Raw genomic sequence first — 13,169 nt, 5'->3', positions numbered from 1 at the left:
TTATTTTTGCTTTTATTTTCATTGCTCTTGGAGGTGGGTCATAAAAGATCGTGCTGTGGGTTCCGGTTCCCAGTGCCTCACCCCCTCCCCGCCTCCTGCACCTGCCAAACTTGATGTGAGCTAGTCCGACGCTGCGGCTGCCCCCCCAGCCCCTTACCCCGAAGTGCCCAGCTCCCCTCGCCCCCTCCCACCTCCGCTCCACCCCCTGCACCATGAGCAGCCTGAAGCCGGACGGCGAGCACAGCACTGGCACAGGCTCGGGGTCCAGTGGCTCCCGGAGGAGGAGTAGGTCCGGACACTGTTCGTCAGTGGGCTCCCTGTGCATATTAAACCCAGAGAACTCTACCTGTTCTTCAGGCCATTCAAGGGTATGAAGGGTCCCTGATCAAGCTCACGTCGAGATAGCCGGTTGGTTTTGTGATCTTTGACAGCCGGGCAGGAACAGAAGTGGCCAAGAATGCATTGAACGGTATTCGTTTTGACCCCGAGAACCCACAGACCCTGAGACAAGAGTTTGCCAAAGCTAACACCAAGATGGCCAAGAACAAGCTAACGGCTAGACCAAATCCCACCAACGCTCACCCTGCCCTAGGAGCACACTTCATCGCATGATACTCCTGTGACCTGATGGGGGCCGCTCTGATCCCCGCAGCCCTAGTGGCCTGGGCCCCCGACCCTCTGTACACCACAGAGCTGACCCCAGCCATCTCACATGCTGCATTTACCTATCCAGCCACCACTGCTGCTGCTGCTGCAGCCCTACATGCTCAGGTGCACTGGTAACCTTCCTCTGATACCACCCAGCAAGGATGGAAATATCGTCAGTTCTGTTAGTTCTTCAGTCTGGTCACCACAGCTCGAAGCCCCCACCCCAGTGGGGAGGAAGCCACCCTGAGCTTCCACTGCCCCCAGGTGGCCTGTGCAGAGCTGCTGCTTCCCTCCAAAGACTGAATTTTAAGCCCAACTCAGTGGACTGTTTCCTTTCTCTCCTTTTCCTCAGCCCTGTCCTGCCCCAAAGCCCCTCTCCAAGGCCTCACAGCAGGATTCAGGGGCCTTCGCACCAGGACACCCAGACCCAGCTAGGAGGTCTCGCTGGGACTCAGCAAGGCCTCACCGCCAGTCCAAATTTGTTTCTGTAGCCCCGCCTCAAAGAAATGAGGCGTTTAATTTTGCATGTTTTCCTGGCATGAATTAAGACACTTAAACTGGCATATATGTGACTGTACAGTTTGTTCTCACACTGTGTCACCATAGCAACAAGTCCTGCCCACTAATGGTTCATCATTCCCAGCCCCTCTCCCCTTACCCCCTCTCCTGCACCCACCCTGCTTCAGTGAGGATCAAGCCTTGCAGCCAGTTCCGCCCAGCGGCTGGTGCCATCCATCATCCACACACTTCCAGGCTGAACAGGAAGGACCACCCAGCCAAGACAGAGCGTTTTCTTGGTCATTTCAAATCGGGGTCCTCTGCTTCCTCCCTCTCAGATGGGCCAACAGCCATTAGGAAAATGCTTTCTCTGCCCAATTTCGCTTACCTCTCCACGGCGCACCCCACCCTTGCCATGGCTCCTCATTATTTCCAAACTTCAAAACCAACCAAAAAGTGAAAGTATTTTTGTACCCTGTGCAACAAAATATTTATGCAACATAAAGGATTTTTCGTGTATGTGTGCAATTAATTATTGAAGAGACCTTGTCCGCCCTGTCCGATAAGTTTAACATTTTAGTTTGAGGCCTGAAGAAGAAAAGGGTTTCCGTTCTCCAGCAGTGAGCCTTAGCATCAGCCATTAGTTTAAGAAAAATGAAGGAAAATTGTGCAATTTTTTGTTTTGAGAACGCATCAGTGCATTGCCTTTGGCTGCAGCTGTGGCTGTCTTGCCATTTTCAGACTTGGGAGATGAGGCGGCTATTGTAATTGCTGATCCTGTGAGCATGTGAGACTGGATAATATATGGAATGCAAAATTTAAAAATCATAAAAAAAAAAAGATCTTGCTGTGATTTATGTCATAGAGAGTTTTTCCTATGTTTTCCTCTAAGAGTGTCTGGACCTACATTTAGGTCTTTAATCCATTTTGAGTTTATTTTTGTGCATGGTGTTAAGGAGTGCTCTAATTTCATTCTTTTACATGTAGCTGCCCAGTCTTCCCAGCACCACCTATTGAAGAGACTGTCTTTTCTCCACTGTATATTCTTGCCTCCTTTGTCATAGATTAGGTGACCATATGTGTGTGGGTTTATCTCTGGGCTTTCTATCCCGTTCCATTGATCTGTATTTGTTTTTGTGCCAGTACCATACTGTCTTGATTACTGTAGCTTTGTAGTATAGTCTGAAGTCAGGGAGCCTGGTTCCTCCAGCCCTGTTTTACTTTCTCAAGATTGCTTTGGCTATTCGGGGTCTTTTGTGTTTCCATAAAAATTGTGAAATTTTTTATTCTAATTCTGTGAAAAACATCATTGGTAATTTGATAGGGATTGCACTGAATCTGAATCTGTAGACTGCTTTGGGTTATAATCATTTTCACAATATTGATTCTTCCAATCCAAGAACAAGTTATATCTCTCCAAAAAAAAGCCCAAAGTTAGTAGAAGGAAAGAAATCATAAAGATCAGAGCAGAAATAAATTAAATAGAGATGAAGAAAACAATAGCAAAGATCAATGAAAGTAAAAATTGGTTCTTTGAGAAGATAAACAAAATTGATGAACTTTTAGCCAGACTCATTAAGAAAAAAACGGAGAGGACCCAAATCAATAAAATTAGAAATGAAAAAGAAGTTATAATGTATACCACAGAAATAGAAAGGATCATAAGAGATAACTAGAAGCAACTATACACCAATAAAATGCACAACCTAGAACAAATGGACAAATTCTTGGAAAGGTACAACCTTCCAAGTCTGAACCAGGAAGAAATAGAAAATATGAACAGAGAATTCACAAGTAATGAATTTGAAACTGTGATTAAAAATCTTCCAACAGGGCTTCCCTGGTGGCGCAGTGGTTGAGAGTCCGCCTGCTGATGCAGGGGACACGGGTTCGTGCCCCGGTCCGGGAAGATCCCACATGCCGCGGAGTGGCTGGGCCCATGAGCCATGGCCACTGAGTCTGCGCGTCCAGAGCCTGTGCTCCGCAACGGGAGATGCCACAACAGTGAGAGGCCCGCGTACCGCAAAAAAAAAAAAAAAAAAAAAAAATCTTCTAACAAACAAAAGCCTAGGATTAGATGGCTTCACAGGAGAATTCTATCAAACATTTAGAGAAGAGCTAACCCTTCTGACACTGTTCCAAAAAAATTGCAGAGGAAGGAACATTACCATGCTCATTTTCGAGGCTCCCATCACACTGATGCCAAAACCAGACAAAGATATCACAAAAAATAATTGCAAGGCTGATATCACTGATGAACATAGATGTCAAAATCCTAAACAAAATACTAGCAAACCAAATTCAACAACACATTAAAAGGACCATACACCATGATCAAGGGAGCTTTATCCCAGGGATGCAAGGATTCTTCATTATATGCAAATCAATCAATGAGATACACCATTAACAAACTGAAGAACAGAAACCATGTGATCATCCCAGTAGATGCAGAAAAAGCTTTTGATGAATTTCAACACCCATTTATGATAAAACTACTCCAGAAAGTGAACTTACAGAGAATCTAACTCAACATAATAAAGGCCATATATGACAAACCCAAAGCAAACATCATTCTCAATGGTGAAAAACTGAAAGAATTTCCTCTAAGATCAGGAAGAAGACAAGGATGTCCACTCTCACCACTATTATTCAACATAGTATTGGAAGTCCTAGCCACGGCTATCAGAGAAGAAAATGAAATAAAAGGAATCCAACTTGCAAAAGAAGAAGTAAAACTGTCACTGTTTGCAGATGACATGATACTATATATAGAACATCCTAAAGATGCTACCAGAAAATGACTAGAGCTCATCAATAAATCTGGTCAAGTTGCAGGATACAAAATTAATACACAGAAATCTCTTGCATTTCTATACATTAACAAAAGATCAGAAAGAGAGATTAAGGAAACAAGCCCATTTACCATTGCATCAGAAAGAATAAATTACCTAGGAATAAACCTACCTAAGGAGGCAAAAGACCTGTTCTCAGAAAACTATAAGATACTGATGAAAGAACTCAAAGATGACACAAACAGATGGAGAGATATACCATGTTCTTGGATTGGAAGAATCAGTACTCTGAAAATGACTTTACTACCCAAAGCAATCTACAGATTCAGTGCAATCCCTATCAAATTACCAATGGCATTTTTCGTAGAACTAGAAAAAAAAATCTTACATTTTGTGTGGAAATACAAAAGACCCTGAATAGCGAAAGCAATATTTTTTTTCCTAGATTTTTCTTAAATTTTAATTTTATGTTTATGCAACACCACATTCCATGCAGGATCTTAGTTTCCCAACCAGGGATTGAGCCCATGCCCCCTGCAGTGGAAGCATACAGTCTTAATGACTGGACTGCCAGGGGAGTCCCACAAAAGTAATCTTGAGAAAAAATGGAGCTGGAGGAATTAGCTCCCTGACTTCAGACTATACTTCAAAGCTACAACAATCAAGGCAGTATGGTACTGGCAGAAAAACAGAAATATAGATCAGTGGAACAGGATAGAAAGCCCAGAGATAAACCCATGCACATATGGTCACCTAATCTATGACAACAGAGGCAAAAACATACAATGGAGAAAAGACAGCCTCTTCAATAGGTGGTGCTGGGAAAACTGGACAGCTACATGTAAAAGAATGAAATTAGAACATTCCCTAACACCATACACAGAAATAAACTCAAAATGGATTAAAGACCTAAATGTAAGGCCGGATACTATAAAACTCTTAGAAGAAAATATAGGCAGAACACTGACATAAATCACAGCAAGATCTTTTATGACCCACCTCCTAGAGTAATGAAAATAATAAAAAAATAAACAAATGGGACATAACTTTTGCACAGAAAAAGAAATCATAAACAAAACAAAAGACAACCCTCAGAATGGGAGAAAATATTTGCAAATGAGAAACTGACAAGGGACTAATTTCCAAAATATACAAACAGCTCACGCAGCTCAATATCAAAAAACCAAACAACCCAATCCAAAAATGGGTGGAAGACCTAGATAGAGATTTCTCCAAAGAAGACATACAGATGGCCAACAAACACATGAAAAGCTGCTCAACATCACTAATTATTAGAGAAATGCAAATCAAAACTACAATGAGGTATAACCTCACACCAGAATGGCCATCATCAAATAATCTACAAACAATAAATGCTAGAGAGGGCATGGAGAAAAAGGAACTCTCCTACACTGTTGGTGGGAATGTAAATTGATACAGCCACTGTGGAGAACAGTACGGAGGTTCCTTCAAAAACCAAAAATAGAGCTACCATATGACCCAGCAATTCCACTGCTGGGCACATACCTGGAGAAAACCAGAATCTGAAAGGATGCATGCATCCCAGTGTTCACTGTAGCACTATTTACAATAGCCAGGATATGGAAGCAACCTAAGTGTCCATCAGCAGAGGAATGGATAAAGAAGATGTGGTACATATATATGATGGACTATTACTCAGCCATGAAAAGGAATGAAATAGTGCCATTTGCAGAGATGTGGATGGACCTAGAGATTGTCATACAGAGTGAAGTAAGTCAGAGAAAAACAAATATTGTATAATATTGCTTATATATGGAATCTAGAAAAATGGTATAGATGAATTTATTTGCAAAACAGAAATATAGTTACAGATGTAAAGAACAAAGTTATGGTTGCCAAAGGGGGAAGTTGGGGGGTGTTGGGATGAAGTGGGAGATTGGGATTGACACATATACACTATTGATACTATGTGTAAAATAGATAACTAATGAGAACCTACTGTATAGCACAGGGAACTCAACTCAGTGCTCTGTGGTGATCTAAATGGAAAGGAAATCTAAAGGAGAGTGCATATATGTATATGTATAACTGATTCACTTTGCTGCACAGCAGGAACTAACATTGTAAAGCAATTATACTCCAATAAAAATTAATTAAAGAAAATAAAGCCAATGTTGTGATATTCTTACCTTTCTTTGAACACGTTGGGCTTTTTAAAGGCAGGGTATATGCGAGGCTAGTTCAACCTGTGGTTTGAGGGGAGCCACACCTTCCAGAGGACATCCCAGTCTGCAGCTGCTGACCAACACTCACTCTACCCAGGCACTGAGGACCATCTAGTGATAGCAAAATCAGACATTAGGGAGGAAGAAGAATGTTAAACTTCTATTTCTCTGGACTCTTAACACACAAGGGCAAAAACTTTTGGATATTTTCTTTTGGGCTGTAACAAGAACTTTGGATTTTGATCTCTTTAGGATTTAATCTTCAAATTTTAATTTCTCAGGAGGAAATTCATAATGGGATGGGGTTTATATTTAAATTTGAAGCAACACTATATTATTGGAAATTTACTATTTAACTAATAAGGTATTTAATACAAACACATAATGGATTATCTCCATGTCATTGAAGAACCTCTGACAATATGGGTGGATGTAATTGGGTTGGAAAATAGAAGAGGGAGTGAGTATTCAGATACTCACTGTATTCAGATACAGATACAATCTGAATACAGATTGCCCTAAAGAAAAGAATTTATACATTTAAACTATTCTAGACCATATTAAAGGATGCAAAGCTTGTTAATTTAATGAAGCTCGCTTTATCTTAATATCAAAAGCTGATATAAGGATAACAAGTAAGGACATACAGCCAGTTCTTGTTATTTTCTATAAAACTGCCATAACACTGAATTAGTTAATACTGAACTCCTAGGGGAAATACATGGTCAGGTTCCTGTGAGACTCTGATCATAACATTTTGTCAACTGATTGGTGCATAAACTTGTTTTATGTGTTTATGTTTAGAGAAACCTTGTATAATATATACCGTTGATTCATTAACACTGAACTCACAACCAACTCATGCTTATAACTCATACCTGAAGGAAGCTTTTCTAATACACAGATTTTCTCTTTAAGGCACATCGTGGCCTTTTTGCACCTTGGCACATTGGATGACACTTCAGCACTATGCTTAGGTGTCATTTTAAACAGCAAAATCACCAACAAAGAGCACAAAAATACAAAAGCATGGCACTAAATATACCATGACAAGGACACTTGTTTACAAAGTGTTGTTTTGTTCAACGTCAGCTGGGAACTTCAGCATCAGGTGACTCAAATTTTTGGCCTCTTTGCATATGTCTGTGAATGATGGAGGAAGCACAGCCATACTGATTTGAGATTACTAATACATTTCAGTGAGTAGGTGAGTTTGCAAATATGGAATCTGTGAATAAGGAGGATTATTATTGCCTGCATGGGAAAATTTCATATTAGCAGCATAGTCCTAATTGTGGACTAATAACCCAAATGAAGACAATTATAAAACAGTATTAGAGGGCATTAGACAAGATCTGAATAAATGGAAAGATCTTAATCTCAGATATTTCTGGATGGGAAGACTTAATCACATGAGATGTTATTTCAATCAGAATTTCAGTAGGCAGTTTTTTAATAGACAAAGTTTTTGTGTAAAAATCAATATGCTAAAGTTGCCCCAAAATCTTTAGAAAAAATAGGAGACTATTAAATTTTACTGTGAAAGTACTGTAAACAAAACAGTGCAGCATAGGCACAGGAATTTTAAAAAAGACAGTTTAGAAACAGATTCATGGGATTTAATATATGACCCCATGGCATCCTGGCTCACCAGAGGCTAGTGTGATGTTTACAGACAGCATTGTCATGATTGGCTTTACATATCAGAAGAAATAAGCCAAGACCCAAACCTCACATAATACACACAAAAATGAATTTAAGATGGATGGGTTAAAGTTTTTGATCTTTTTAACAGCAAATATTTTAAAAGAAAATTTAAGACACATATTTTATAACTTTGGGTGGCATAAGCCAGAATCCATGAAGAATTGACTACCTAAAAATAAAAAAATCTCTCTGTGTCAAAGGACAAGTTTAAGAGCAAAATTAAAAGACAAACAAGTCTGGGAAAAAACATTATTAACATATGCAAAAGACCAAGTGTTAATGTTATTCAGCCTTTGCAGATTCATGAGAAAAAGAACCTAATATGGGTAAGAGCAGGCATTCACAAAAGAGAAAATATCTATGAAATGACCAGTAGACATATACAAATGTGGTCAACCTGACACACAGAAATGCAGATAAAAAGGACAATAAGATCATTTTATGCCCATCAGAGGAGAGGAGGGAGAGGAGAAATAACCTGTGATCACAGAAATGTGGGAAAACAGGCACTTTACTCCTGGTGGAAGACTTGTTATTGTAATTTTTGAAAATAACATAACAATCTTTATTAAAATACCAAATGTCCATGCTTATAAATACTCTTAACCCATTCACAGTGATTGTAGGAATCCATCCTCTGGAAATCAAAGCAGCATTTTAATTTATATTAGCATATATTTACTTATCTATTGCTGCCTTGTTTACAATAGGAAAAGAGACTGGAAACAACTTGAATGTCCACCAGTAAACAGTGTAGCCGTACATGGAATAGTCTGCATCTGTGAAAAAGAAAGTTCATAGACTTTTTCTTTTAACGCAGTGGCTCTTTCCCAAGATTACGCCTTTAAGACCTTGTGAGATCTTGCTCTAAATTTCTCTAGAAATTTCCTTGGCCTTGCAGTGCTGGCTGGGCCTCAGATAGGATAGTATTAAGGAAAAATTGTGTTTGTGATCCTGCATTTAGTAGCAAAACAGGTGTCTCTCTCTGGGGCCACCCACATGATCCTGCTTATGTACTTAACGGGTTCATAGCTTTCCCCCCTGTAGCCCCAAGAGGCAGAGGAAATGGTATCATCCTTCTACCAAACCATTTTGGGTTTCACTGGCCCTGGTGTGCATTGCCCCAGATCCTTAGAAATATGACCACTTGGGTGGAACCACGTTAAAACAAGGTTTTTTTTTTTTTAATGATTTAAGAAAACCCTGGGGGAGAGGGTAGGTGGGATAAAAAGCACAACATGGGTTTTTCAATAACATCTTGAACCTATAACTCTGTGAAATATTGTCTTTGAGCCATTAATGAAACCCACATTGCACCAGTGGCCTTGATGTCAAACGCGGAGGGGGAGGACCAAGTATTACTGTTCCGTGGAGCTCTGCACTCCTCATTATGGTCTTGTTTCCTTTTGTACTTGAAGATAATTTCTGGAGCTCCCATTGCTTTTGTGATATTTCTCCTGGGAAGAACTGGTTTAGAAATTCAAGTCGTGCTCGACTAAATGTCCCATGCCTGCCACTGCCACCTGTGTAGCATGAATAACTTTTGGTGGCCCCTGTCCCTGGCCTGCTCTCCCCAGTTTGGGTTGATGAGAATTCCTGCAGAGCCTAAACCTTTAGGATCAGCCCAGTGCAACAGCAGTTGCACTTACAAAATAGTAGAGGTGCACAGGCCCTAAAGGAAATTGGAAATCTTGGAAATCAGATTTCTAGGCTGGTAGAGAATTTAGAGGGTTTTGGTTGTTTTTTTTTTTTCAATTTATTTTTTAAAATCCTCCCCCATTTACAGACTGAAAAGAAATATGAATGCAAGACAGGAAGACTTATTTTAAGCTTCAGATGGTTACTCTGGACCTGGGTGCGCCTCAGGCCATGCTTCTCCAGTGTGGTCTGTGGACCAGTTGCTACCAATCACGGGAGCTTGTTAAAAATGCAGATTTCACAGAGACTCCAATTTGGTAGGTCTGGAAAGGGACCCAGAAACTTGGATTTTAAAGTCTTCCAGGTGATTTGTACGTTCTCAAAACTGCAAGAACCACAGCACTGGGCTTGGTCTACCTGCCCGGAGGTGCTTCCTCTCCACTGATGAGGCCGCTGGCAGCCGCATCCGAAATTGTTAGACAGCTGAGATTTAGAAGATGAGCCCTTAAGCCACCCAAGACATTTCCATTGAAAGGCAGAGTTGTTCTTCCTGATATTTAAAGGATTGTGACTTCTAGTGCTACTAAAATTAAAGCTGACACTTTGCCTTAGTTCTGTGCCCACATAAACAAATCAATGATTCTGCCCATCTAGGGAGGGAGCCATTCTCCTGGGGCTGAGGTGATTTGATGCTTTACCTTCTGCCTGCAGAGGGTGCGAGATGCTGGCATCTGGCAAGGTTGGGTGAGAACAGGCAAAAATGGCTGGTATTTGTGCAGAAAAGCAGATCTTACCTTTTGAATCTGATGGAAACCAGGGACATCCTCCCCCGAAACATTTATATACACAAACTTTTGCATAAATTTCTGAAGACATAAGAAGCTTCTGAACTCAAATTTAAGAACCCAAGCAACCCTAAGAGAGAGTTTTTTCTACTTTAAGTGACTCTAGGGACTCACCCAATTAAATTCTAGTGGTTCTGGAATTGAAAAGAGCTAATTTTCAAGAAAACAATGGGTAGGATAGCAGCAACAAATTTTGTAAAATGCTGATAATTGTTGAAGCTGGGCGATGGTTGTATAACGGCTCATTACTCTCTTTGGGGTACGGTAATTCTGTAGTAAAAATGGGAAAAAATGAAATATCTAGTTTTCTTTTATCCAGTTTATCCATTTGGTATCTCAGTTACTGAGGGAATCTTGGGTGCCAACTGAATGTCAGTGAGGACCAATCAAGTCACATTGATAAAATACAATTCCCCAAATTTGCAACTGGAAATACCCTGTATTACACACCAAAGGTCATGTTTCCACTTGTAATTTATAACCTGTTCTACTTTCCATGGGGACTAATATCAGTCAGCTATTGCAAAACACTGCCACATAACACGCCATCCCAAAACGTGGTGGCATAAAAAAATAAGCTTTTTTTCTGGATCATGTATCTGCTGGTCAGCTGGTGCAGGCAGGCTTCAAATTTAGGCCAAATGGGGCAGCTTGGATGATTTCAGCAGTTCAAGCATCTTCTAGGTGTTTCTCGTTTTCCTGGGACTGTTCAGTTACCCAAGGCATGTTCTTCTCATGATAGAGGCTCAAGAAAGCAAGCCTCTGCTTGCATCATGTTGCTAATAGCCTGCTGGACAAAGCAAGCGACATAGCAGAGCCCAAAATCAAGGGAAGAAGAACATTCCACTTAGAAGGAAGAACAAAAAGTCACATGGCAAAGGGACTGGATACAGAATGACCAACAATCTCTTTACCATAGGGCTAGCCTATTCCAATAAAAGGAAGTGGGAAGTGACCCCAACCTCTGTTTCAGGCAGGTCTCCCTGCAAAAGGGACCGCAGGAAGCCCTCTCCCCAGACCAGATTTCCCTTGGCTTTGGCAAGACCATTTTCAACCCTGGCTCTCCAATCTCCTAAAATTATTATGTCAGTGAGTAGACAGTTATGCTACATGAAATCCAAAAGGCTGTCAAATTGGATCCAGACAACTGAGAGACATATACGCACATTAACAGCGTGGACGTGTATATGAAAACCCGCCAGGTCTGTGTTATCAGGAAGCTGTCAGAAGTCTGGACAGACAGGCTTACATCAACCAAGAAGCTCGAAATCTTACCCTCCACTGTTAACAGACATTGTGGGAAGTCCACTCTCTTTCGGTAAAGTTGCTTTTCCTTCAGGCTAAAGGATTAAAAAAAGGTCCCAAACTTTAAACCTGAAATTAAGGTTTTTTTCTTCTTCTCTTCTACTTGTCCCAGTTAATGAAAGGATTTTTAGTTACTAGGAGGCTAAACTCCCTCAGAAAAATCCCCTCATAAAAAAATATAGCAATTTTCCTTTGGGGACTTGCTGTTGGAGACTTCCATACCCAATAAGTTATTACCTTTGAATTTAGACAGGACAAACATCTGTGCAAAAGCACAGAAATAGTTATCATTCTCTTCTAACATGGAACATAAGGCTTATTTGTCCCATCTATTTAAGGTAAAGCTGATGATAAAAATAGCCCCAACTCTCCATCACTCCCTGGATCCACACACTTTGCAGTGTGATTTAGAAGTGACCTCCTCCCACCAAGACATGGAGCCTGTTTCTGCACCTCTGGAATCTGGGCCAACTTTTGTGATTTGTTTTAGCCAACAGAATGCTCTAGAAGAATAAGGTACCAGCCTAAAACCTAAAGAGGCTTTGTGTGCTCCTGCCCAGCAGCCGTATGAACCAGCCGGGCTAGCTGGGTGGAGGATGGACGAGAGGCCATGTGGGGCAGAGGTGGCTCCTCCCAGCTGCCCCTGCTGACCTGCCGACTGACACATGAGCCCAGCTGAAGTCAGCCATGCCTGCCTGGATCAGCAAAGATGCCCAGTGGACCCAGAGAACTTGAGCAAAAATAAATGTCTATTGCTTGATGCCCCCGCTAGGGTTTTGTGGTAAGAAATAAAGGGTACGGGAGGAGTGAGGGAGACCCATAAGAAATGAACCTACTGAACAGAGGGAATGATTTTTTCTTCTTGGTGGAATCAGGTGACCACGGGGACCAGCTTAAAGGGGAGGACATTGGCAGAAAGAAGATGAATTTGTTAATGTTATTGTGCCCCTGGATTAGTTGATGCTTCCTGGAATAGCAGATTATTTATTCCATAATATTTTACAAATATTAAAGTGCTGACTTCTCAGATGAAATAAAACTTTTAAGCAGAAGGCCACTGGTTAAGCTGGTTAACTGCTGGTTAAGTTTAGGGACAGACTGAGTGTAGGGGAAGGGTGGTGAAATGGGTGGGAGGACCAGCCAAAACCTAAGCCCTTAGTTACTGCATGCAGATGCCTGCTTCCTTTGCCAGAAGAGTTCAAGAGGGTCCTTTCAACTGACCCTTGGTCCTTGAGAGACTCTTCATGGGAGCCATGACTTAGCACGGCCAAGTAGTGTTACAGGTGCCCTGTTCTCTATGGCACTGGCATTCTACATAGGCCTTAGATAAACTGGTGGGCTTTGTCTCCTGCAATGATGCAAAGTCTAGCGTAAGATCAGGTATTTTCCTCCCCAAAGAATAATTCCCAATGCTGGTTAACTCCTCAGCTCTTCTTGATGATGGAAGACAGACAGGTCTGGAAAGTGGGGTTGCAATTTTAGCAAGTCAGACTTCCTCTGAGTCTCCTACGTGGAGAGGTCTATCAAGC

General features: G+C 41.2%; 1 pseudogene; it reads left to right on the top strand.

Moving 5' to 3' along the window:
• Positions 1–212: 212 nt before the first annotated feature.
• Positions 213–834, top strand: LOC132487762 (RNA-binding protein with multiple splicing 2-like; annotated as a pseudogene).
• The last annotated feature ends 12,335 nt before the right edge of the window (positions 835–13,169 follow it).

Source organism: Mesoplodon densirostris, chromosome 4 (assembly GCF_025265405.1).
Source record: "Mesoplodon densirostris isolate mMesDen1 chromosome 4, mMesDen1 primary haplotype, whole genome shotgun sequence".
Taxonomy (NCBI): Eukaryota; Metazoa; Chordata; class Mammalia; order Artiodactyla; family Ziphiidae; genus Mesoplodon; species Mesoplodon densirostris.
Note: the sequence above shows the minus strand (reverse complement) of the source record. Positions and strands in the feature narration are given on the sequence as shown.